The following is a 27,173-nucleotide window of genomic DNA, read 5'->3' as shown; positions in this document are numbered from 1 at the left end:
AACATCACCCTCTCCACAGGCAACAGGGCTTTGGCATTAATCACTGGTATCTGTGGAAGGAGAAACACAGTTGATGTTTCAGGGAGTGCAAAATGGATTAGAGGGAATGAAAATGGTGCAGAATTTGAGAGTCAGAAATGGAAGGAAAATACCACTTTGTCAAGATCTAGCTTCCTCAGTCTCGAACCATGGGTGTATTTTTGGTCTGTTTATTACTGTATTATTACTTTTATAGACCCTTTGTAAATGAGTTTTTCGCTGCCCGAAACGTCGATTCTCCTGTTCCTTGGATGCTGCCTGACCTGCTGCGCTTTTTCAGCAACACATTTTCAGCTCAGATCTCCAGCATCTGCAGTCCTCACTTTCTCCTCTAATTTTGAGATGGAATATTATTTTGAGTTAAATCTTGTTTTTAAACTGAGACGTGCTGTGTAACTCAAGTGTGGAAACTATGCTCATATTTACCTTTCACTTTTGGAGATTATTTACAAAACAGATCGGAAAAATACTAAAGTTCAATATAGAAAGCACAGTGCTGGAGAACCGCAGGTCCAGCAGCATTTCTGAGGGAAATAAAACATTGTAAGCTCCAAGTCTCATGACCATTTGTTCGTTCAGACGAAGAGTCACTGAAATTGAAATGTAACATTATTTTTCTCTTCACCGATGCCCTCAGAACTGCTGAGTTTCTCCATCACTTTGTTTCTGGGGTTCAGATCTCCAGCACCTGCAGTTTATTGTTTTGTTATCGATCCTATGATTTGACTTGGGGAGCGAGAGGGGGCAACTGTGATCAACTAGAATAAAACTCCCCAACCATGAAAAAAAAACACATAGTTCTTTACACTTTGCAAAACACGACTGTAAATAAGAAATGCAATTAAGCTAAGTGCAAGGCGGCATACCACCTGCTTGTCTCAAACTTGCTACTCATCTTTGAGGACTAATCTGTCAGAATTGTGTTTGCTCGCTTCCTTTGAGATCACAGTCCACAAATGTCCCAGTTCCAGTTCCTGGCCCGGGCCCAGTTACCACATTGCAGTGGGGTGGGGAGCTTTGTGTCAGCCTGAAGTTTTGGTCAATAACAACATTGCAGGTTGAAGTTGACGGTTTTGACGAATATTGCTTCATCAAACTTGGAGGAAATCCTTCCGAATGTATTGATTAACTGGACTGAGACTGTTTACATGCAGCCCTGTTAGTCATGCTGTAATATTCTCAGTTACTAATCACACAACACCAGGTTATAGTCCAACAGGTTTCATTGGAAGCACACTAGCTTTCGGAGCACCGCTCCTTCATCAGGTGATTGTGGAGGGCATAATTCTAAGGCACGGAATTTATAGCAAAAATTTAGTGTGATGTAACTGAAATTATCCATTGAAAAATACCTCGATTGTCTGTTGAGTCTTTCATCTGTTCGAATACCATGATAGTTTCACTTCTTTCATGTGTAAATCACAAAACCTTTTTTTAAAAAGTTGCATTCCTGACAGTGGCCCATCAAATCACTCATTGTATTAGTCACTGCACAGTCTCAACAAAGGAATGAAACTGGATGGACCACATTACATCTACCAATGCACTGGAAAATACAACAACACAATCAGTCCTCTTGACCCTGCAACTTCTGTCTCACTGTGGGCCAAAACAGCAGCAGAACTGTACTCCAGCCCAATCTGAAATCTCATGGCCTGGTATATTCCCCATTCAACCATTAACATCAAGCCAGGGGGATCAACCCTAGTTCAATGGAGAGTTCCGCAGGGCATGCCAGGAGCAATACCAGGCATACCTAAAAATGTGGTGCCAACCTGGTGAAGTTACCCAACCTACATGCCAAACAGCGCAAGCAACACCAAATAGAACTATGTGATCCAACAACCAATGGATCAGATCTGAGCACTGCAGTTCTGCCACACCTAGTCAGGAATGGTGATGGACAATTAAACAACTCACTGCAGGAAGCATCACAGATATCCCCACCCTTACTGATGGAGGGGCCTCACACATCCATGCAACAGATAAGACAACAGCATTTGCAGCAATCTTCAGCCAGCAGTGCCAAGTGGATGAGCCTTCTACATTGATCCTTGACATCACAGACGTGAATCAACTTGGTTGAAAACTTATTTCAAATCAGATCAAGAAATGGAGAAGTAGTGTAAAGGCTGTCAGCCCTACCAACATTGTGGCAATAATACTGATGGCTGTGCTCCAGAAATTGCTGCCCACCAAGACAAGTCCAGCACTGGCACGTACTGACATTGTGGAACATTTCCCAGGGATGTTCAACACAAAAACGCAGGACAGAGCCAACCCAGCCAATTTCCCTCCATCAGCTGACACTCGCTCAGCAGTGAAGTGATGGAAGGTGTCATCAACAGTGTTGTCACGCAGCTGCTCAGCAATAACCTTCTGTGACACCCAGTTTGGATTCTGCCAGGGCCACTCAGTTCCTGATCTTGTTACAGACTTGATTCACAAACTGACAAACAGCTGAATTCCAGAGCCCAGTCCCACTCCAAGACCATATTTCGACTTCAGTGATATCACCTGACCTCACCACAGTCTCAGCTCATTTACTGAAACTCTCATTCATTCATTCATTTTGTTAACTCTAGATTTCGTTATCTAAACCCACTCCTGGCCAGCATCCCACAATCACCCTCCCTATAATCTCCAGAATATTGAAAACTCTACCGCCCAAGTGTTCACTTGTACGAGAACTTGCTGATCCATCAAAAGGCTCCCATTTACAAGCAACAGCAATTTACTTTCACACCCTTGACTTAATTCCTGGCTGTAATCATTCCTATCTTCCTGCACCACACACCCTTTCATATCTCAATAACTCATTTTAGTTTAGACTTCCAATGATGTGTTTATTTTTGAGTTCAGCTGTGTGACTGTTTCTATAGATTCCAAGGCAACACGGTTTGGAATTCCCACCCTCCAAGATCTGTTTTCTTCCTTTAAGACATTCCTGAAAAAATTGCTTATTTGGCAATGGTTTTGGTCACCGGACATAATATTCTCCAGCTGTGGCCTTATGTCAAAAGTTCTCAATATTTTTGTGAAACTAAAAACATGTTGATTTGTACAGATATCTTCTACTTTTCACTACCGCTGAGTGAATAATCTGTAATGTCTCTTACCCAACCACATTGTGGGACCGCCTTCACCATTCAAACTGCAGATGTACAAGGAAGTCAAACATCACCCTCTCCACAGGCAAAATGGCTTTGGCAATGATCACTGGTATCTGTGGAAGGAGAAATACACATGATGTTTCAGGGAGTGCAATATGAATTATAGGGAATTAAAATGGTGCAGAATTTGACTGTCAGAAATGGAAGAAAAATCCACTCACTATTGGAAAAAAGAATTCTTGACTGTCAAAGATATTGTGGAAAAAATAACCTGATAATGGAGCAGAATACGGTTAGGAGTCAGGCAGCAGTGGACAATCCATTTACAAAAAGGTCTGTGAACATGGTAGTAAAATACTAAACATGGCAAAAATACATTCATGTGAGACTGAGGAAGCTAGATAATGAACAAGTGGACATCAAGGAGCCCAGAGGTGAATCAGAGCAGTGTTCACTTTTATGATCCCACAGTCAGAGATGTCTAGCACAAAAACAGACTCTTCAGTACAACCCATCTATGCAAACCAGATATTCTAACCTAAACTATTCCCATTTGCCAGCACTTGACCGACATCCCTCTGAACCCTTCCTATTCAAATGCCTTTTAAATGTTACAATTTTGGTTGCCCTTTAGGCTCCTTTTGAATTTTCCCCTCTCACCCTAAACCTATATCTTCTAGTTCTGGGCTCCACCACCCCAGGGTAAAGACCTTGTCTATTTACACTATCCATGCCCCTCACAATTTTATAAACCTCTTCAACATCACACCTCAGCCTATGACACTCCAGGGAAAATGGCCCCAGCCTATTATGCCTCTCCCTGCAACACAAATCCTCCAACCCTGGCAACATCCTTAAACAATCAATTCTCAAACCTTCCATGTTTCAGTGCCTCTTTCTGATAAGAGGGAGACCAGAATTGCACACAATATTCCAAAAGTGGCCTAACCAATGTCCTGTACAGCTCCTTTACTCAATGCTCTAACCAACGAAGGGAAGAATCCCAAACAATTTCTTCACTATCCTATCTACCTGTGACTCTACTTTCAAGGAGCTATGAACCTGCATTCCAAGGTCTCTTTGTTCATCAAGACTCTCCAAGACCTTACAATTCAGTGTGAGTCCTGCTCTGATTTGCTTTTCTAAAATGCAGCACCTCACATTTATCTAAATTAAACCCTATCTGCCACTCCGCAGCCCATTGGCCCATCTGTTCAATATCCCATTGTATTCTGAGACAACCTTTATCACTGTCCACAATACCTCCAATTTTGGTGTCATCTGCAAACTTACGAACCGTACCGGCTCTATTCACATCCAAATCATTTAAATGGATGAAGAAACAAATCCAGAAAAAAAATCCATTTCTCTGGGTTTGAATGTGCTCTGTGTAAATCCTGCCCTATGACTCTCTACCAGGGAGGGCTGCACATACACACCTCTGAACTTTGCCCCCAACAAAGCTGGCGGCCGCGCATGTGTCCAGTGAATCTTTGCCCCGAATAATGATGGCGGCGATCACACGATCAGGTTATTTTCCAGTTTACTGCAAAAACGGGACTGTAAGTTTCAAATTTGTATTTTCCGATGTGCACCAAATGTTTGTAAAACCTCTCAGCCCATACCAACACCATTTCTGTCCAACTTTCTGCTGTTTATTTCTTTCCTTACCAACAGCTCTCCATCCACACGTCCCGCACATCCGCGCCCACCATGAGGATGATCACATGGTATAGTCTAGCCCCGTCCCTCATTTACTCTGATTGGTCGGAGGACCAAAGGCCCCGCCAGGTCCTCCAGCTCTGCCCCTGCCTTTCCATTGGTCTTCCACTGACATCAACCACCAGGGGCCCATTGTTACCTGGAGCATGCGCACTGCTTCATGGCTTTTGTTGCTGTTTATCAGTTACAAGAGTGAGACAAAAACTTAAAAATCACACAACCACCTGATGCAGAAGCTGCAAAGCGAGTGCTTCCAAATAAACCTGTTGGACTATAACCTGGTGTTCTGTGAAGTTTAATTTTGTCCATCCTAATCCAACACCAGCACCTGAAAGTCAAGAGTGCGGGAGGAATGCAAAATATAACAACAAAAGAACTAGGAACAGGAGAAGGCCGTCCTGCCCTTTGAGCTTGCTCTGCCATTCATTAAGATCATGGCTGATCATTTCGTGGGCGCAGAACCATTTACCAACCTTCTCACCATATCCCTTAATTAATTAGTTATTTCTTTAAAAAGAACTTACCTTAGCTTTAAAAACGTTCACTGAACGAGCATCAACTACTTCCCTGGGCAATGAATTCCATAGAGATCAAGAAGTCCCTTCTCAATTCAGTCCTAAATTTGCTGCCTGTAATCTAGAGGTGATGCCCTCTTGTCCTGGCTTCATCTGCCAGTGGAAACATTCTCTCTACTTCTATTTTATCCATTCCATTCATTATTTTGTATGTTTCCCATTCTTCTGATTTCCAATGAATATAATCCCAATCTACTCAGTCTCTGTTAAGCCAACCCCCTCAACTCTGGAATCAACCTAGTTAACTTCCTCTGCACCCCCTCTAGTGCCGGTACATCCTTGAGCAAGGAAGGAGACAGAAACTGCATGCAGTACTCCAGATGTGGCCTCACCAGCACCCAATACAGCTGGAACATAACCTCTGCTTTTAAACACAATCCCTTCAGCAATGAAGGCCAAAATTCCATTTGCTTTCTGAATTGATTGTTGTACCTGGTGACCAACCTTCAGGTGCCCCTGCATAGCAAATGATGCAACTTTTTAAAAATCATGTAATAATCCAACCAACCAAACAGTAGGACTTTACATTTATGAACATTCTATTCCAAATGCCAGACCATTGCCCACTCACTCAATATATTTATGTTCCTCTGCAAAGTTTCACAGTCCTCCGCACACTTTGTTCTGCTACTCATCTTAGTGTCATATGCAAACTTTGACACCCTACATGTGGTCACCAACTCCAAATCATCTGTATCAATTCTAAATAATCGCAGTCCCAACACTGATCCCTGAGGTACACTATTAGTCACTGATTGCCAGCCAGAATAGTACTCACTTATCCCCACACTTTGCTTCCCGTTAGTCAACCAATCTTCTATCCATGCTAATACTCTACTCCTAATGCCATGCACCTTTATATTATGCAACAGCCTCTTGTACAGCAATTGTTGAAGGCCTTTTGGAAATCCGGGTACACTGGGTCCCCGTTGTCCACCTTGCTCGAAATGTCTTCATAGAATTCCAAAAGATTTGTGAAGCATGACCTGCCCTACATGAACCCATGCTCTGTCTGTCCAATGGGACCATTTCTATTAAGATTCCCTGCTATTTCTTCCTTGATAATAGACCCAAGCATCTTTCCCACTACAGAGAATAAGATAACTTGTGTATAATTCCCCACCTTTTGTCCACCTCCTTTTTAAAAACGTGGCATCACTTTTGCTGCTTTCCAATCTGCTGGGACTGCCACAGAGTCCAGTGAATTTTGGAAAATTACTGCCAGTGCATTTGCTATTTCTCCTGACATCTCCTTTAGTACCCTGGGATGCATTCCATCAGGGTCAGAAGACTTTTCTGTCATTCGCTCAATCAACTCCAACAGTCCAACACTAGCTGTTCCGTAATAATGATAGTTTCCAAATCCTCACCTATCTTTGTCTCTTTGCTAATTATTGGCAAGATATTTGTTTCCTCCACTGTGATATCCCATAATTAAATGTTCCTTCTCATTTTCCAAAGGATCAACATTTACTTTAGCCACTCTTTTCTCATTCAATATAAAATTTTGCTATCTGTCTTTATAGTCTGTGCTAGTTTATTTTTCTCATGTTCTATCTTACGTTTCTTTATAGCTCTTCTGTGGCTTTCTGTTGACCTTTAAAGTTTCCCCAGTTCTAGTTTCAGGCTGTTTTTGGCCACTTTGCATGCCTTCTCTTTCAATTTGATCGCTTTCCTTCGATACCCATCGCAGAGTATGCCTTTTCTCACAGTCCTTCCTTTTCACTGAAATATATCATTGCTGAGCACTTTGTAAAGTGCCTTTGAAAATTTTCCACTGCTCATCAACTGTCCCACCATAAAATCTTTGTTTCCAGTCTACTTTATCCAGGTTCTCCCTCATTCTATTGTAGTTCCCTGTGTTGAAGCACAGGACCCAGGTATTAGATTTTATCTTCACACTCTCCATATGTATTCTAAATTCAACCATACAGTGATCACTTCTTTCAAGAGGATCCCTAACTCTGAGGTCATTAATTATTCCTGTCTCATTGCACAGGGCCAGATTCTGGATAGATTGCTCTCTTGTCAGTTCCATTTCATACTGTTTAAGAAAACTATCATGGATACACTTAATAAACTCAAGGCTACCCTGACTGAGCTGGTTTGATCAATCTACATGTAGATTAAAATCACCCATGGTAATAGCCATACCATTTTTACAGGCAATAGTTATTTCTTTGTTTATTGCCCATCCCAATGTGATATTATTTGGTGGCCTGCACACTACACCTGTCAGTGACTTTCTTGTTAGAATTTTGAATGCATCATTCCGGTTTCTCCTAATGTACAGCAATAACAACTACTTGCTTTGTATGGAATCTTTCACAATGGCAAATCTCCTAAGGTGCTTCATGGATGATCAAAATGTTGATTAAAGAGAATGATTTTAAAATACATCTTAAAGGAGGATAGAGAAGGTTAGGGAGGGTATTCCACAGACTTCTGCCCTTGACAGCCCCATTCGTGGAGTGAAGCAGGTGGGGTGGGTTGGAAAGGGAACATGCAAAGGGGAAATGGAGGAGCACAGGCAGTGCATAAGGTCTTAAGGACAGAGGAGGTTCCAGACTGAGTTGTCTGCCTCATGGAGTTTGAAGCACTACAATGGGTCCATGCATGTCACGTAAGTCGAGGAGAGTATAACGGTGGCTGAGAGAACTTTTGATGAGGACTAGTCTCCTGAGGTAGTGTGGGCTGTGGTTAGAAACAGAAAAGGAGAGGTCACACTGCTTGGAGTTTTTATTTTAATAGGCCTCCACAGAGTGCCAGGGAGGTGGAAGAGAGGATTAACAAAATTATTCTGGATACGAGTGAAAGTAACAGGGTGGTCATTATGGGGGACTTTAACTTCCCCAAAATTGACTGGAAATGCTATAACTCTAATACGTTGGATGAATCGGTTTTTATCCAATGTGTACAGGAGTGTTTCCTGACACAGTATGTTGAAGGGCCGACAAGAGGGGAGGCCACATTGGATCTGGTCCTTGGTAATGAACCAGACTAGGTGTTTGATTTAGTTGTAGGTGAGCACTTTGGAGAGAGTGACCATAATTCAGTTAAGTTTAGTTTAGCGATAGAAAGGAATAAGTACATGCCACAGGTCAAGAGTTATTGATGGAGCAAGGGCAATTATAATGCTATTAGGCAAGAATTAGATGCACAGAATGGGGTAGAAAAATGCAGGGGATGCAGACAATGGAAATGTGGAGCTGGTTTAAGGAACAGATATTGCGTGTCCTTGATAGGTATGTCCCTGTCAGGCAGGAGGAAGTGATAAGGTAAGGGAACCTTGGTTTACTGCAGAAACTGCATCTCCTGTTACAAAGAAGAAGGAGGCTTAGGTGTTGATGAGGCAAGATGGTTCAGATGAGGCGATGGAGAATTACAGATCAGATAAGAAGGATTTAAAGAGAGAGTTAAAAAGAGCAAAGAGAGGACACGAGCAGTCTTTAACAAATAGAATAAAAGAGAACCCTAAAGCTTTCTATAGGTATGTGAGGAATAAAAAGATGATTAGTGTAGGAATAGGGCCAATCACAGACAGAATAGGAAGATGAGTGTTGACCCTGAGGAGATCGGAGAGATGCTAAATTAACATTTCTCATCGGTTTTCACTCAGGAAAAGGAGAATATTGTAGAGGAGGAGAATGAGGTATGAGATATTAGACTAGAAATTATCAAGGTTAGTTATGAACAGGTGTTATCAATGCTGGAAGGAGTGAAAATAGACAAGTCCTCTGGGCTGGATGGGATTTATCCGAGGATTCTCTGGGAAGCTAGGGAGAAGGTAGCATAGCCTTTGGCTTGGATACTTGAGTTGTCATTGTCTGGAGATTTGGTACCAGAGCACTGGAAAATTGCAAATGTTGTGGCCTTGTTCAAGAAGGGCAGTAGAGATGACCCAGGTAATTATAGACCAGTGAGCCTTACTTCTGTTGTAGCAAAGGTTTTGGAAACAATTATAAGAGATAAGATTTATAATCATCTGGCAAACATCAATTTGATTTCAGATAGTCAACTTGGTTTTGTCAAGGGCAGGTCATGTCTCACAAACCTCATGGAGTTTTTTGAGAAGGTCACCAAGCTTGTAGATTAGGGTAGGGCATTTGACGTGGTACACATGGACAAAAGTAAAGTCTTTGACAAGGTTCCATATGGTAGGCTGTGGAGAAAATGCAGAGGCATAGAATTGAGAGTGATTTAGCAGTTTGGATTAGAAACTTGCTTTCTGAAAGAAGGCAGCAAGTGGTGGTTGATGGAAAATATTCAGCCTGGAGTCCAGTTACTAGTCACGTGCCACCAGGATCTGTTTTGGGACGACTGCAGGTATACGTGAATGGATTAGGAAATTTGCAGACGACACTAAAGTCAGTGTAGTATTGGACAGTGTGGAAGAATGTTACAGGTTGCAAGGGGACTTGGATAAACTGCAGAATTGGGCTGAGAGGTGGCAAATAGAGTTCAATGCAACTAAATGTGAGGTGATGCACTTTGAGAAGAATAACAGGAAGGCTGAATACTGGGTCAATGGAAAAATTCTTGGTAGTGTGGTGTGCAGAGGGATCATTGAGTCCATGTACATAGATCCCTGAAAGTTGCCACCTAGTTTGATAGTGCTGTTAAGAAGGCATATGGTGTGTTAGGTTTCATTCATGGAGGGATTGAGTTCCGAAGTTGAAATACCATACTGCAACTATACAAAACACTGGTGCAGCCACACTTGGAATATTGTGTTCAGTTCTGGTGCCCATATTTCCGGAAGGATCTGGAAACATTGGAAAAGGTGCAGAGGAGATTTACCAGAACGTTGCCTGGTCTGGACAGAAGGTCTTGTGAGGAAAGGCTGAGAGACTTGAAACTCTTCTCATTGGCAAGAATAAGGCTAGAGGGGATTTGATAGAGACATACAAGGTGATCAAAGGATTAGAAAGGTAGACAATGGAAGTATTTTTCCTAGGATGATGACGTCATCGTGGGGGGAATGGGGGTGGAACCCTGCTCATGACTCCACCTCCATTCCCCCCACTCCAGTTACAGGCTCCACCCCCACTCGCAGCTCCACACCCACACCAGCTCCCAGCTCCGCCGAGTTTTCACCATCCCTCCAGACCTTCCCCTCACTGAGGACAAACGATCAGTTCTCAGCAAAGGCCTCACCTTCATCCCCCTCCGTCCACGCATCAATGAATTTAATACACGCCGTGACGTCAAACAATTCTTCCGTTGCCTCCGTCTCTGAGCTTACTTTCACAATCAGGACTCCTGCCCACCTTCCGAGGACCCCTTCGCCCACCTTCAACACACTGCATCCACCTGGACACCCCGCGCTGGCCTATTACCTGCCCTCGACCTCTTCATTTCCAACTGCCGCCGGGGATTAACCACCTCAACCTGTCTACCCCCCTCCCCCACTCCAACCACTCACCCTCACAACGCGCAGCCCTGCAATCCCTCTGCTCCAATCCCAACCTCACCATTTCGGCAGCAGATAAAGGGGGCGCAGTGGTAGTCTGGCGCACTGACCTCTACACCGCTGAAGCCAAACGCCAACTCGAGGACACATCTTCCTACTGCCCTCTTGACCATGACCCCACCCCCCATCACCAAACCATCATCTCCCAGACCATACAGAACCTCAACACCTCAGGAGATCTCCCACCCACAGCTTCCAACCTCATAGTCCGGGAACCCTGCACTGCCCGGTTCTACCTCCTTCCCAAGATCCACAAGCCTGACCACCCTGGCCGACCCATTGTCTCAGCATGCTCCTGCCCCACTGAACTCATCTCTACCTACCATGACACTGTCCTATCCCCCCAGTCCAGGAATTCCCCACATACGTTCAAGACACCACCCACGCCCTCCACCTCCTCCAAGACTTCTGTTTCCCCGGCCCCCAACGCCTCATCTTCACCATGGATATCCAATCCCTCTAAACCTCCATCCGCCATGACCAGGGCCTCCAAGCCCTCTGTTTTTTTCCTCTCCCGACATCCCCAACAGTACCCTTCCACCGACACGCTCATTCGTTTGGCCAAACTGGTCCTCACCCTTAACAATTTCTCCTTTGAATCCTCCCACTTCCTCCAGACCAAAGGGGTAGCCATGGGCACATGTATGGGCCCCAGCTATGCCTGTCTCTTTGTTGGCTACGTAGAACATTCGATCTTCCGTAATTACACCTGCACCACTCCCCACCTCTTCCTCCGCTACGTTGATGACTGCATTGGCGCCACCTCGTGCTCCCGCGAGGAGGTTGAGCAATTCATCAACTTCACCAACACATTCCACCCTGACCTTAAATTTACCTGGACCATCTCTGACACCTCCCTCCCCTTCCTGGACCTCTCCATCTCCATCAGTGACGACCGACTTGACACTGACATTTTCTACAAACCCACCGACTCCCACAGCTACCTGGATTACACCTCTTCCCACCCTACCTCTTGCAAAAATGCCATCCCGTATTTCCAATTCCTCCGCCTCCGCCGTATCTGCTCCCAGGAGGAGCAGTTCCACCACAGAACACACCCGATGGCCTCCTTCTTTAGAGACCGCAATTTCCCTTCCCACGTGGTTAAAGATGCCCTCCAATGCATCTCGTCCACATCCCGCACCTCCACCCTCAGACCCAACCTCTCGAACCGCAACAAGGACAGAACGCCCCTGATGCTCACCTTCCACCTTACCAACCTTCGCATAAACCAAATCATCCGCCGACATTTCCACCACCTCCAAACAGACCCCACCACCAGGGATATATTTCCCTCCCCACCCCTCTCCGCCTTCCGCAAAGACCATTCCCTCCGTGACTACCTGGTCAGGTCCACGTACCCCTACGACCCACCCTCCCATCCTGGCACTTTCCCCTGCCACCGCGGGAACTGTAAAACCTGTGCCTACACCTCCTCCCTCACCTCCATCCAAGGCCCTAAAGGAACCTTCCACATCCATCAAAGTTTTACCTGCACATCCACTAATATCATTTATTGTATCCGTTGCTCCCGATGCGGTCTCCTCTACATTGGGGAGACTGGGCGCCTCCGAGCAGAGCACTTTAGGGAATATCCCCAAGACACCCGCACCAATCAACCAAACCGCCCCGTGGCCCAACATTTCAACTCCCCCTCCCACTCTGCCGAGGATATGGAGGTGCTGGGCCTCCTCCACTGCCGCTCCCTCACCACCAGACGCATGGAAGAAGAACGCCTCATCTTCCGCCTCGGAACACTTCAACCCCAGGGCATCAATGTGGATTTCAACAGCTTCCTCATTTCTCCTTCCCCCACCTCATCCTAGTTTCTAACCTCCAGCAACATGATCCCCTTGACTTATCCGGACTTGTCCGACCTGCCCAACTCCTTTTCCACCTATCCACTCCACCCTCTCCTCCTTGACCTATCACCTTCATCTCCTTCCCCACTGACCTATTGTACTCTATGTTACTCTATCCCCACCCCCACCCTCCTCTAGTTTATCTCTCTACGCTTCAGGCTCTCTGCCTTTATTCCTGATGAAGGGCTTTTGCCCGAAACGTCGATTTTGCCTGTCCTCGGATGCTGCCTGAATTGCTGTGCTCTTCCAGCACCACTGATCCAGAAGCCCCACCACATTGTTTGCATGTTCTATTGTTTTTACTTTGTTCCTGCCTTTCCTTGTTTTTTTCTTAATAAAGTTGTTATTACACACACCTGCACAAGCTGTGGAATGAACTCAGGCCTCTCGATCCAAGTTTCGGGATATTTTCACCACATCACAAGGCATCGACTCTGACTTCCCTTGTCCCTTAGCCTGCTGAGTCGCGCCTGAATCAACTCCGCAATTGGGAGGAAGGGGCGGAACAGGAGGACCGAGCGGCGGCCGGTCGTCTAACCAGAGTGAGTGAGGAGCGGGGCCAAAGCATTTCTTTTTTTTCTTTTTTTTTCTTCTTTTTTTTCTCTTTTTTTTTTTCTTTTTTAACCCCACACTACCACCTAAGTGCGGTAGTGCTTATTTTATCCCCAGCACCCATGGTGTGTGTGTGCAGGTGTGAGACACAGTGAAAGACACAAAGTGCACCAATCTTTATTCAATTTCCACCACCAGGAAGATAGGAAAACACCCGGGTGGCCAGTGACAAGCACTGCCCTTCACATCAAAGGGCAGTGCTGTGTGATCAAAACAGTGAAGGGGAGGGTAGGGACTAAATCAAAATAGAGTTGGAGGGAGAAATGATGCACTCCACTCCCTGCGGCGCCCACCTCTCCCTGAACAACTCCAGGGTGTTGGTGGACACCGCGTGCTCCTTCTCCAAGGACACCCGGGCTCTAACATAACCGCGGAAGAGGGGCAGGCAGGGGCCAAAGCATTCTCGGGGAGTGAACGCTTCAGGATTGGTCAGAAAGCAAACTGTTTTGCAGGATTGATCATTCTCACTACATTGTGGAGCAATAAACCACTCCCATGAATCAATGTGAGATTTTAAAGAAATAGTTGAGACGTAAATCTGATAACCTACATTAGGGAGATTTAAACAACCCTTAGATAAACACGGGTGATTTTGCAATAGTGTGGGGGACGAGCTGAGAGTAATTCACAGGTCGGTTTACACAACTCGAGTAAGAAACTTATTTTCAAACTCCCAGAACGATTGGTAATTTACATACCTGGCCAGTCTGGTTAAGTTGGACCGAACAATCTATTTTCATACTAATCATCTCAATGACTGTATCTCGACAGAGCAATTGTTCATGACTTCACCCATGATCCTTTGCAGATATGAATATTCTCTATAGACTCACCGATAATCTCAGACGCACGCGCAGTTTGGTTTCTATGTGGAGCATGCGCAGTGTCACATTGATCATTACATAGAGACATGGAGCCGCTTTCTCCGGCAGCGGCTGCGATCGGCTTCAGAGCCAGTTTGCGGGAGCCTCGCTGGGAGAAAGGAGCAGAGAGATTTCACAAGTCCTGGATACAGGTTAAAAATAACTCGAAAAACACCCTCCAGGCCCGGGTAAAGAGGTGGCGGTCTCTGATCAGGGAAGCGGCCCAGGGTCACGGCCGCCATTTGTTTGAGGGAAGAGGGAGCGCGGGCCTGAGGGCCGCCATCTTGAGAAGGTCAAGGTGCAGGAGGGCGGGGCTCTCGGGGTCTGTAGAACAATCAGAGGAAAGGGAAGACCCATTGTTATTGATTAATTCCACGGACACAGCGTCACTGGGCGCTCCCGCAGGAATATCCTCTCTCAGTCCTGCTGGGATGGTTCACCCAATCAGAACCAGCAGCTCTCCTCCTCTCTCAGCTCCCCTTCTGTCCTTCCTGCAGCATCTGTCCTCTGGGACATTGAGCTGCCTGTCCTGTCCCTCCCTCAGCTGTTGTTTCTGTAATACCTGTGATACCCCAGTCCCATCTTAGATTACTTCACTAAAGACAGGAATGCACCCGATGGATTTTTCTTAACATCAGCAATTGTTTAATACTCACTTACAGGTTTTTAATTACATCGTTTTTGAAGCATTTAATTCACATTCAATCATTTGCAATGGTGGGATTTGGACCTGTGCCCAGAGAACACTTGCTGAGTTTCTGGATAAATTGTCACACAATAATGCCACTAGGCCATCACTTCGCCTGCTCACGGTTTGTATATCCCAGTGCAACATGAATCAAAACCCTTTCTTCCTGCACAATTAGATTACTTACAGTGTGGAAACAGGCCCTTCGGCCAACAAGTCCACACCGTCCCACCGAAGCGCAACCCACCCATACACCTACATTTACCCCTTAACTAACAGTACGGGCAATTTAGCATGGTCAATTCACCTGACCTGCATATCTTTGGACTGTGGGAGGAAACCGGAGCACCTGGAGGAAACCCACGCAGACACAGGGAGAACGTGCAAACTCCACACAGTCAGTCGCCTGAGGCGGGAATTGAACCCGGCTCAGGCAGTGCTGCGCTGTGAGGCAGTAGTGCTAACCACCGTGCCGCCCACTAACTGTTTGACCCGGCACTCTGGTGATGTGTCTCAGTACCTCTCCATGTGGTATCCCTCACTCTGTGGGCCTAATTGCTGCCTCTGTCAGTGTCTCTCACTCTTGAAGCTACTCCAGATCATGAGCTAACAGAATTCTCCACTCCAGAGAGATGAGGCAGCACAGGTCAGGAATGTAGATTGGGATTTTCCAGATCTCTGTGGGCTCAGTGCCATTCTATATGTGTAACCCTCAAAGCATTAGTCTAATTTCCCATTCTGCCTATTTCTGTACCTTCTACAGCTACTCATGGAGTTCCTGACTCAATAGACTTGCCAACTGCTGGTTGGGACAATGGTTGGTGAGCCAGAAAGACAAAGACAGGGAGGTCGGGAGTCTTCAATAAATCCTGCTGCCAGGTAAGATCATTCCAGTGCACAGAGCAGAAAGTAATAAGGGGGATCCAACCATCAGCTAACAAGACATGACATAGAGAAAGTGCTGGAGGGGGAGCACAGTACAGACACACCCCAGGCTCAATCACCACGCCTGCTGCAAGTTTTGTAGTAATGAGACAGCATCGGGAGATCCCAGTTATCAGTTCAGGCCTGTGCTTTCTTAGGGATCATCAGAACAGCTGAGGGGAAAGCAGGCCTCCCAAGTGGTAATGCTGCCTGGGATCTTTCTGTTCCCTATTCCCTCTCCAACACTGTATCAATGGCTTGTATTGAGGACCAGTGTCTTCAATCATTCTAACTCCTATAACAGTTCCTATCTCTGTCATCTCCTCCCCTCTCACCATTTATTTCACATATTTGAAACCTCCAGTCTAGATGACCATCCTTATCGCTGTATCTTGCTTCAGTCTCTACAACATGCCTTGTCTCGATAGTCTCCTCCTCGAATAACTGGAGACATAGGGTCTGTTTCTGTGCGGCATGACTCTTCGGCTAAGGTTCCCTAAATGGAATGAGTTGCGTTTGCCTATATTTGACCTATATCCTTTCAAATCTTCTCCTCTCCATGTACCTGTCCAAGTGTCTTTTCCATGTTGTAATTGTACTTGTTTTTACCATTTCCTCTGGCCGTCCATTCCGTCTATGCACCATTCTCTGTGGATAATGTTGCCCCTCAGCTCCCTCTTTAAATCCTTGCTCTCACACCTCACGTTTATGCCTCTTGCTATGGACTCACCTACCCTTGGCAATTCACCTTACTTCGGCGCCACATGGTTTCATAAACCTTTAGAAGGTCACCCCTTGGCCTCCTCTGCCCAGGAGAAATATAGACGACAGTGTTACCAATATCTCCAACTCATGTACTCAATGCTCTGACCAATGAAGACAAGTGTGCCAATTGCCGCTTTTAACACCCTGCCAACCTGTGATGCCAGTCCAAGGAACAATGTAACTGCACCCCTTGGTCTCTCCCTTTTCTACAACACTGTCCAGGGCCCAACCATTAACTGTGTTAGTCCTCCCTGGTTTGTCTGAACTAAATCCAACACCTGAATTAAATTTCATCTTTCGTTCATTGGCCCCCTGGCCCAGTTGATTAACATCACCTTCGATAACTGTATTCCCTGCCCACTCTTCCACTAATCTTGGTATCCACAAACATACTCACAGGGACTGCTATCTTTTTACTCAGATTGTTTATGTAAATGGTGCACAATAGTGGTCCCAGCACCAATCCTTATAGCACACTGCTGGTCAGAGACCCCAGTCTGAACAACAACCCTCTCCCATTTTGTATCCAGTTGGCAAGCTCTCCCTGATCCTTTGTTATCTACCGTTACTAACCAATGTGTCATGCTACACCCTGAACAAGGGTTTGCGGAAGCCAGAAACAACGTCTGTTGCTCTGCCTTCGTCTATCTTTTTGGTCACATCTTGAGTAAACTCCAGTCAAGTTTGTGGGACATGTTTTCCCATGCACAAAGCCATGCTGGCTGTCCGTAATCAGGCCTTATCTTTCCAAATACATGTAAGGCCTACCTCTCAGAATGACCTCCAACAACTGACCCACCCTGATGTCTCGCTCATCAGTCTGTAGTTCCCTGGCTTTCTCTTGCAGCCTTTCTTAATTAATGACACAACATTATAATCATAGTCAGAGAGTCATACCGCACTGTTCGGTTAACGCTAACCATACTCTAAAACGGATCTCATCCCATCTGCCTGTTCCTGGATCATATCCCTTCAAACCTTTCCTATTCCTATTCTAATCCAAATGTCTTTTGAACATTGTAATTGTCCCCATGTTCACCCCTTCCTTGGGATGTTCATTCCACACACAACCCGTGTGGGTGGCACGGTGGCACAGTGGTTAGCACTGCTGCCTCACAGCGCCAGAGACCCGGGTTCAATTCCCGCCTCAGGCGGGAACTACTAACTGTGTGGAGTTTGCACGTTCTCCCCGTGTCTGCGTGGGTTTCCTCCGGGTGCTCCGGTTTCCTCCCACAGTCCAAAGATGTGCCGGTCAGGTGAATTGGCCATGCTAAATTGCCCGTAGTGTTAGGTAAGGGGTAAACGTAAGGGTATGGGTGGGTTGCGCTTCGGCGGGGCGGTGTGGACTTGTTGGGCCGAAGGGCCTGTTTCCACACTGTAATGTAATCTAATCTAATCTAATCTGTGCTGACACCTTCAGACATCCAGGGACTTGCCCACCAAGATCCCTGTGTTCCTCAGTACTCCAGGAGGACCTACAATTCATGATGTATATCATTCATTTATTAGACTTCCCACAGTTCATTACCTCATAGTGATCAGAAGTAAACTCTGTCTGCCATTACTCTGCTCAGTTTATCATCTGATCGATATCAGACTGTAGCCTGAGTCCATCCCCCTCACAACGCCCTCACCTTTCATGTTATCTGCAAACCTACTAATGATTCCTTCTGCTTTGATATCCAAGTTATTAATGTACGTAACAGCCAGCAATGGTTCCAACACAGATCCCTGTGGTACATCTGCTGGACAAAGGCATTCAATCACAAAAACAACCCTCCACCAATTGTGGAGCCAATTTGCCTTTTGGACCAGCCTTCCGTGTGGGACCTCATCAAAGATCTTAATGAACTCCATATAAACCACATCATCTGCACTGCCCTCATCAATATCAGAGGACAGTCATCTAGCAAATCCATACAGACAATCCCTAATGAAATTGTGGGGGTTCCATTTTTGGCGAATACATTGTATAGGTGTTCTTCTTCCTCTTTTTGCAGTACTGGTGTACTGCAGTATGTTGTGGCCCTTTTGAACAGTGTCTTGATGCAACTTCTTTTGTGTGTGTTGGGGTGGTTGCTTTCGTAGTTTAGGACTTGGTCTGTGTGTGTGGCTTTCCTGTATACCTTTGTGGTGAATTCTCCGTTCAATGTTCTCTGTACCATCACGTCTCAACCTCGCTGTGTGTGTGTGTGTCCCCCCCCACGCTGTGTGTGTGTGTGTCCCCCCCCACGCTGTGTGTGTGTGTGTCCCCCCCCACGCTGTGTGTGTGTGTGTCCCCCCCCACGCTGTGTGTGTGTGTGTCCCCCCACGCTGTGTGTGTGTGTGTCCCCCCCCACGCTGTGTGTGTGTGTGTCCCCCCCCACGCTGTGTGTGTGTGTGTCCCCCCCCACGCTGTGTGTGTGTGTGTCCCCCCCCACGCTGTGTGTGTGTGTCCCCCCCCCCACGCTGTGTGTGTGTGTGTCCCCCCCCACGCTGTGTGTGTGTGTGTCCCCCCCCACGCTGTGTGTGTGTGTGTCCCCCCCCACGCTGTGTGTGTGTGTGTCCCCCCCCACGCTGTGTGTGTGTGTGTCCCCCCCCACGCTGTGTGTGTGTGTGTCCCCCCCCACGCTGTGTGTGTGTGTGTCCCCCCCCACGCTGTGTGTGTGTGTGTCCCCCCCCACGCTGTGTGTGTGTGTGTCCCCCCCCACGCTGTGTGTGTGTGTGTCCCCCCCACGCTGTGTGTGTGTGTGTGTCCCCCCCCACGCTGTGTGTGTGTGTGTCCCCCCCCACGCTGTGTGTGTGTGTGTCCCCCCCCACGCTGTGTGTGTGTGTGTCCCCCCCCACGCTGTGTGTGTGTGTGTGTCCCCCCACGCTGTGTGTGTGTGTGTCCCCCCCCACGCTGTGTGTGTGTGTGTCCCCCCCCCACGCTGTGTGTGTGTGTGTCCCCCCCCACGCTGTGTGTGTGTGTGTCCCCCCCCCACGCTGTGTGTGTGTGTGTCCCCCCCCACGCTGTGTGTGTGTGTGTCCCCCCCCCACGCTGTGTGTGTGTGTGTCCCCCCCCACGCTGTGTGTGTGTGTGTCCCCCCCCACGCTGTGTGTGTGTGTGTCCCCCCCCACGCTGTGTGTGTGTGTGTCCCCCCCCACGCTGTGTGTGTGTGTGTCCCCCCCCACGCTGTGTGTGTGTGTGTCCACCCCCACGCTGTGTGTGTGTGTGTGTGTCCCCACGCTGTGTGTGTGTGTGTGTGTGTCCCCACGCTGTGTGTGTGTGTGTGTGTGTCCCCACGCTGTGTGTGTGTGTGTGTGTGTCCCCACGCTGTGTGTGTGTGTGTGTCCCCCCACGCTGTGTGTGTGTGTGTGTGTCCCCACACGCTGTGTGTGTGTGTGTGTGTGTCCCCACGCTGTGTGTGTGTGTGTGTCCCCCCACGCTGTGTGTGTGTGTGTGTCCCCCCGCTGTGTGTGTGTCGTGTGTGTGTGTGTGTGTGTGTCCCCACCGCTGGTGTGTGTGTGTCGTGTGTGGTGTCCCACACGCTGTGTGTGTGTGTGTGTGTCCCCACACGCTGTGTGTGTGTGTGTGTGTGTCCCCCCACGCTTGTGTGTGTGTGGTGTGTCCCCCACGCTGTGTGTGTGTGTGTGTGTCCCCCACGCTGTGTGTGTGTGTGTCACGCTGTGTGTGTGTGTGTGTGTCCCCCACGCTGTGTGTGTGTGTGTGTCCCCACGCTGTGTGTGTGTGTGTCCCCCACGCTGTGTGTGTGTGTGTGTGTCCCCCCACGCTGTGGTGTGTGTGTGTGTCCCCCCACGCTGTGTGTGTGTGTGTGTGTCCCCACGCTGTGTGTGTGTGTGTGTGTCCCCACGCTGTGTGTGTGTGTGTGTGTCCCCCACGCTGTGTGTGTGTGTGTGTGTCCCCACGCTGTGTGTGTGTGTGTGTGTCCCCCACGCTGTGTGTGTGTGTGTGTGTCCCCACGCTGTGTGTGTGTCGTGTGTGTCCCCACGCTGTGTGTGTGTGTGTGTGTCCCCCACGCTGTGTGTGTGTGTGTCCCCCCCCACGCTGTGTGTGTGTGTGTGTCCCCCCACGCTGTGTGTGTGTGTGTGTCCCCCCCCACGCTGTGTGTGTGTGTGTCCCCCCCACGCTGTGTGTGTGTGTCGTGTGTGTGTCCCCCCCCACGCTGTGTGTGTGTGTGTGTCCCCCCACGCTGTGTGTGTCGTGTGTGTGTCCCCCACGCTGTGTGTGTGTGTGTGTCCCCCACGCTGTGTGTGTGTGTGTGTCCCCCACGCTGTGTGTGTGTGTGTGTCCCCCACGCTGTGTGTGTGTGTGTGTCCCCCACGCTGTGTGTGTGTGTGTGTCCCCCCACGCTGTGTGTGTGTGTGTGTCCCCCCACGCTGTGTGTGGTGTGTGTCCCCCCACGCTGTGTGTGTGTGTGTGTCCCCACGCTGTGTGTGTGTGTGTGTCCCACGCTGTGTGTGTGTGTGTGTGTGTCCCCACGCTGTGTGTGTGTGTGTGTGTGTCCCCCACGCTGTGTGTGTGTGTGTGTGTCCCCCACGCTGTGTGTGTGTGTGTGTGTCCCCCACGCTGTGTGTGTGTGTGTGTGTCCCCACGCTGTGTGTGTGTGTGTGTCCCCCACGCTGTGTGTGTGTGTGGTGTCGCTGTGTGTGTGTGTGTCCCCACGCTGTGTGTGTGTGTGTGTGTGTCCCCACGCTGTGTGTGTGTGTGTGTCCCCACGCTGTGTGTGTGTGTGTGTCCCCACGCTGTGTGTGTGTGTGTGTGTGTCCCCCACGCTGTGTGTGTGTGTGTGTGTCCCCACGCTGTGTGTGTGTGTGTGTGTCCCCCACGCTGTGTGTGTGTGTGTGTGTCCCCCACGCTGTGTGTGTGTGTGTGTGTCCCCACGCTGTGTGTGTGTCGTGTGTGTGTGTCCCCACGCTGTGTGTGTGTGTGTCCCCACGCTGTGTGTGTGTGTGTCCCCACGCTGTGTGTGTGTGTGTGTCCCCACGCTGTGTGTGTGTCCCCGCTGTGTGTGTGTCCCCACGCTGTGTGTGTGTGTGTGTGTCCCCGCTGTGTCACGCTGTGTGTGTGTGTGTGTCCCCACGCTGTGTGTGTGTGTGTGTCCCCACGCTGTGTGTGTGTGTGTGTCCCCCACGCTGTTGTGTGTGTGTCCCCCACGCTGTGTGTGTGTCCCACGCTGTGTGTGTGTCCCCCACGCTGTGTGTGTGTGTGTGTCCCCCACGCTGTGTGTGTGTGTGTGTCCCCCACGCTGTGTGTGTGTGTGTGTCCCCACGCTGTGTGTGTGTGTGTCCCCACGCTGTGTGTGTGTGTGTCCCCACGCTGTGTGTGTGTGTGTGTCCCCCACGCTGTGTGTGTGTGTGTGTCCCCCCACGCCTGCGTGTGTGTGTGTGTCCCCCCACGCTGCGTGTGTGTGTGTGTCCCCCACGCTGCGTGTGTGTGTGTGTCCCCCCACGCTGCGTGTGTGTGTGTGTCCCCCCACGCTGCGTGTGTGTGTGTGTCCCCCACGCTGCGTGTGTGTGTGTGTCCCCCACGCTGCGTGTGTGTGTGTGTCCCCCCACGCTGCGTGTGTGTGTGTGTCCCCCCACGCTGCGTGTGTGTGTGTGTCCCCCCACGCTGCGTGTGTGTGTGTGTCCCCCCACGCTGCGTGTGTGTGTGTGTGTCCCCCCACGCTGCGTGTGTGTGTGTGTCCCCCACGCTGCGTGTGTGTGTGTGTCCCCCCACGCTGCGTGTGTGTGTGTGTCCCCCCACGCTGCGTGTGTGTGTGTGTGTCCCCCACGCTGCGTGTGTGTGTGTGTGTCCCCCACGCTGCGTGTGTGTGTGTGTCCCCCACGCTGCGTGTGTGTGTGTGTCCCCCACGCTGCGTGTGTGTGTGTGTGTCCCCCACGCTGCGTGTGTGTGTGTGTGTCCCCCCACGCTGCGTGTGTGTGTGTGTCCCCCACGCTGCGTGTGTGTGTGTGTGTCCCACGCTGCGTGTGTGTGTGTGTGTGTCCCACGCTGCGTGTGTGTGTGTGTGTCCCACGCTGCGTGTGTGTGTGTGTGTCCCACGCTGCGTGTGTGTGTGTGTGTCCCACGCTGCGTGTGTGTGTGTGTGTCCCACGCTGCGTGTGTGTGTGTGTGTCCCACGCTGCGTGTGTGTGTGTGTCCCCACGCTGCGTGTGTGTGTGTGTGTCCCACGCTGCGTGTGTGTGTGTGTGTCCCCACGCTGCGTGTGTGTGTGTGTGTCCCACGCTGCGTGTGTGTGTGTGTGTCCCACGCTGCGTGTGTGTGTGTGTGTCCCCACGCTGCGTGTGTGTGTGTGTGTCCCCCACGCTGCGTGTGTGTGTGTGTGTCCCCCACGCTGCGTGTGTGTGTGTGTGTCCCCCACGCTGCGTGTGTGTGTGTGTCCCCCCACGCTGCGTGTGTGTGTGTGTCCCCCCACGCTGCGTGTGTGTGTGTGTCCCCCACGCTGCGTGTGTGTGTGTGTGTCCCCCCACGCTGCGTGTGTGTGTGTGTGTCCCCCCACGCTGCGTGTGTGTGTGTGTGTCCCCCACGCTGCGTGTGTGTGTGTGTCCCCCACGCTGCGTGTGTGTGTGTGTCCCCCCACGCTGCGTGTGTGTGTGTGTCCCCCACGCTGCGTGTGTGTGTGTGTCCCCCCACGCTGCGTGTGTGTGTGTGTGTCCCCCCACGCTGCGTGTGTGTGTGTGTCCCCCCACGCTGCGTGTGTGTGTGTGTGTCCCCCACGCTGCGTGTGTGTGTGTGTCCCCCACGCTGCGTGTGTGTGTGTGTCCCCCCACGCTGCGTGTGTGTGTGTGTCCCCCCACGCTGCGTGTGTGTGTGTGTCCCCACGCTGCGTGTGTGTGTGTGTCCCCACGCTGCGTGTGTGTGTGTGTGTCCCCCACGCTGCGTGTGTGTGTGTGTGTCCCCCCACGCTGCGTGTGTGTGTGTGTCCCCCCACGCTGCGTGTGTGTGTGTGTGTCCCCCACGCTGCGTGTGTGTGTGTGTCCCCCCACGCTGCGTGTGTGTGTGTGTGTCCCCCCACGCTGCGTGTGTGTGTGTGTGTCCCCCACGCTGCGTGTGTGTGTGTGTCCCCCCACGCTGCGTGTGTGTGTGTGTCCCCCACGCTGCGTGTGTGTGTGTGTCCCCCCACGCTGCGTGTGTGTGTGTGTCCCCCCACGCTGCGTGTGTGTGTGTGTCCCCCCACGCTGCGTGTGTGTGTGTGTCCCCCCACGCTGCGTGTGTGTGTGTGTCCCCCCACGCTGCGTGTGTGTGTGTGTCCCCCCACGCTGCGTGTGTGTGTGTGTCCCCCCACGCTGCGTGTGTGTGTGTGTCCCCCCACGCTGCGTGTGTGTGTGTGTCCCCCCACGCTGCGTGTGTGTGTGTGTCCCCCCACGCTGCGTGTGTGTGTGTGTCCCCCCACGCTGCGTGTGTGTGTGTGTCCCCCCACGCTGCGTGTGTGTGTGTGTCCCCCCACGCTGCGTGTGTGTGTGTGTCCCCCCACGCTGCGTGTGTGTGTGTGTCCCCCCACGCTGCGTGTGTGTGTGTGTCCCCCCACGCTGCGTGTGTGTGTGTGTCCCCCCACGCTGCGTGTGTGTGTGTGTCCCCCCACGCTGCGTGTGTGTGTGTGTCCCCCCACGCTGCGTGTGTGTGTGTGTCCCCCCACGCTGCGTGTGTGTGTGTGTCCCCCCACGCTGCGTGTGTGTGTGTGTCCCCCCCACGCTGCGTGTGTGTGTGTGTCCCCCCACGCTGCGTGTGTGTGTGTGTCCCCCCACGCTGCGTGTGTGTGTGTGTCCCCCCACGCTGCGTGTGTGTGTGTGTCCCCCCACGCTGCGTGTGTGTGTGTGTCCCCCCACGCTGCGTGTGTGTGTGTGTCCCCCCACGCTGCGTGTGTGTGTGTGTCCCCCCACGCTGCGTGTGTGTGTGTGTCCCCCCACGCTGCGTGTGTGTGTGTGTCCCCCCACGCTGCGTGTGTGTGTGTGTGTCCCCCCACGCTGCGTGTGTGTGTGTGTCCCCCCACGCTGCGTGTGTGTGTGTGTGTCCCCCCACGCTGCGTGTGTGTGTGTGTCCCCCCACGCTGCGTGTGTGTGTGTGTGTCCCCCCACGCTGCGTGTGTGTGTGTGTCCCCCACGCTGCGTGTGTGTGTGTGTGTCCCCCCACGCTGCGTGTGTGTGTGTGTCCCCCCACGCTGCGTGTGTGTGTGTGTGTCCCCCCACGCTGCGTGTGTGTGTGTGTGTCCCCCCACGCTGCGTGTGTGTGTGTGTGTCCCCCCACGCTGCGTGTGTGTGTGTGTGTCCCCCACGCTGTGTGTGTGTGTGTGTGTCCCCCCACGCTGTGTGTGTGTGTGTGTGTCCCCACGCTGTGTGTGTGTGTGTGTCCCCCCACGCTGCTGTGTGTGTGTGTGTGTCCCCACGCTGCGTGTGTGTGTGTGTGTGTCCCCACGCTGTGTGTGTGTGTGTGTGTCCCCCACGCTGTGTGTGTGTGTGTGTGTCCCCCCACGCTGTGTGTGTGTGTGTGTGTCCCCCCACGCTGTGTGTGTGTGTGTGTCCCCCCCACGCTGTCGTGTGTGTGTGTGTGTGTCCCCCACGCTGTGTGTGTGTGTCGCTGTGTGTGTGTGTGTGTCCCCCCACGCTGTGTGTGTGTGTGTGTGTGTCCCCACGCTGTGTGTGTGTGTGTGTGTCCCCACGCTGTGTGTGTGTGTGTGTGTCCCCCACGCTGTGTGTGTGTGTGTGTGTGTCCCCACGCTGTGTGTGTGTGTGTGTGTCCCCACGCTGTGTGTGTGTGTGTGTGTCCCCCACGCTGTGTGTGTCGTGTGTGTGTCCCCCCACGCTGTGTGTGTGTGTGTGTCCCCCCACGCTGCGTGTGTGTGTGTGTCCCCCCACGCTGCTGTGTGTGTGTGTGTCCCCCCACGCTGTGTGTGTGTGTGTGTCCCCCCACGCTGTGTGTGTGTGTGTGTCCCCCCACGCTGTGTGTGTGTGTGTGTGTCCCCCACGCTGTGTGTGTGTGTGTGTCCCCCACGCTGTGTGTGTGTGTGTGTGTCCCCACGCTGTGTGTGTGTGTGTCCCCACGCTGTGTGTGTGTGTGTGTGTCCCCCACGCTGTGTGTGTGTCGTGTGTGTCCCCCCACGCTGTGTGTTGTGTGTGTGTCCCCCACGCTGTGTGTGTGTGTGTGTGTCCCCACGCTGTGTGTGTGTGTGTGTGTCCCCCACGCTGTGTGTGTGTGTGTGTCCCCCACGCTGTGTGTGTGTGTGTGTCCCCACGCTGTGTGTGTGTGTTGTGTGTGTCCCCACGCTGTGTGTGTGTGTGTCGTGTGTGTGTGTCCCCACGCTGTGTGTGTGTGTCGTGTGTGTGTGTCCCCACGCTGTGTGTGTGTGTGTGTCCCCACGCTGTGTGTGTGTGTGTGTGTCCCCCACGCTGTGTGTGTGTGTGTCCCCGGTGTGTGTGTGTGTCCCCACGCTGTGTGTGTGTGTGTGTGTGTGTCCCCACGCTGTGTGTGTGTGTGTGGTCCCCCACGCTGTGTGTGTGTGTGTGTGTCCCCCACGCTGTGTGTGTGTGTGTGTGTCCCCCCACGCTGTGTGTGTGTGTGTGTGTCCCCCACGCTGTGTGTGTGTGTGTGTGTCCCCACGCTGTGTGTGTGTGTGTGTCCCCACGCTGTGTGTGTGTGTGTGTCCCCCCACGCTGTGTGTGTGTGTGTGTGTCCCCCCACGCTGTGTGTGTGTGTGTGTGTCCCCCCACGCTGTGTGTGTGTGTGTGTGTCCCCCCACGCTGTGTGTGTGTGTGTGTCCCCACGCTGTGTGTGGTGTGTGTGTCCCCCCACGCTGTGTGTGTGTGTGTGTGTCCCCCACGCCTGTGTGTGTGTGTGTGTGTCCCCACGCTGTGTGTGTGTGCTGTGTGTGTCCCCCACGCTGTGTGTGTGTGTCCGTGTGTGTGTGTGTGTGTCCCCACGCTGTGTGTGTGTGTGTGTGTCCCCCCACGCTGTGTGTGTGTGTGTGTGTCCCCCACGCTGTGTGTGTGTGTGTGTCCCCCCCACGCTGTGTGTGTGTGTGTGTCCCCCCCACGCTGTGTGTGTGTGTGTGTCCCCCACGCTGTGTGTGTGTGTGTCCCCACCACGTGTGTGTGTGTGTGTCCCCCCCACGCTGTGTGTGTGTGTGTGTGTCCCCACGCTGTGTGTGTGTGTGTGTGTCCCCACGCTGTGTGTGTGTGTGTGTGTGTCCCCACGCTGTGTGTGTGTGTGTGTGTCCCCACGCTGTGTGTGTGTGTGTGTCCCCCCACGCTGTGTGTGTGTGTGTGTCCCCCCACGCTGTGTGTGTGTGTGTCCCCCCCCACGCTGTGTGTGTGTGTGTCCCCCCACGCTGTGTGTGTGTGTGTGTCCCCACGCTGTGTGTGTGTGTGTGTCCCCACGCTGTGAGTGTGTGTGTGTGTCCCCACGCTGTGGTGTCGTGTGTGTGTGTCCCCACGCTGTGTGTGTGTGTGTGTGTCCCCCACGCTGTGTGTGTGTGTGTGTGTCCCCACGCTGTGTGTGAGTGTGTGTGTCCCACGCTGTGTGTGTGTGTGTGTCCCCACGCTGTGTGTGAGTGTGTGTCCC

General features: G+C 51.1%; 2 long non-coding RNA genes across 2 annotated transcripts in view; one reads left to right on the top strand and one right to left on the bottom strand.

The window, feature by feature from the left end:
- The window catches only part of LOC148139811 (uncharacterized), a 28,204-nt gene extending 15,006 nt beyond the window's left edge, over nucleotides 1–13,198 (bottom strand). The window contains exons 1-2 of the long non-coding RNA XR_015753371.1: nucleotides 13,141–13,198; nucleotides 3,159–3,265 (exon numbers count right to left, since the gene is read on the bottom strand). This is a non-coding gene — a long non-coding RNA (uncharacterized LOC148139811). The remainder of the gene's footprint in view (nucleotides 1–3,158; nucleotides 3,266–13,140) is intronic.
- A 1,965-nt stretch (nucleotides 13,199–15,163) lies between these two features.
- LOC148139810 (uncharacterized) overlaps nucleotides 15,164–27,173 on the top strand; it is a 259,572-nt gene continuing 247,562 nt past the window's right edge. The window contains exons 1-2 of the long non-coding RNA XR_015753511.1: nucleotides 15,164–15,593; nucleotides 15,711–15,826. This is a non-coding gene — a long non-coding RNA (uncharacterized LOC148139810). The remainder of the gene's footprint in view (nucleotides 15,594–15,710; nucleotides 15,827–27,173) is intronic.

The sequence above is a fragment of the Chiloscyllium plagiosum genome, unplaced genomic scaffold, assembly GCF_037043375.1.
Source record: "Chiloscyllium plagiosum isolate Xiang-an unplaced genomic scaffold, Cpla_swu_hap1 HiC_scaffold_37, whole genome shotgun sequence".
NCBI classification, from domain to species: Eukaryota; Metazoa; Chordata; class Chondrichthyes; order Orectolobiformes; family Hemiscylliidae; genus Chiloscyllium; species Chiloscyllium plagiosum.
Note: the sequence above shows the minus strand (reverse complement) of the source record. Positions and strands in the feature narration are given on the sequence as shown.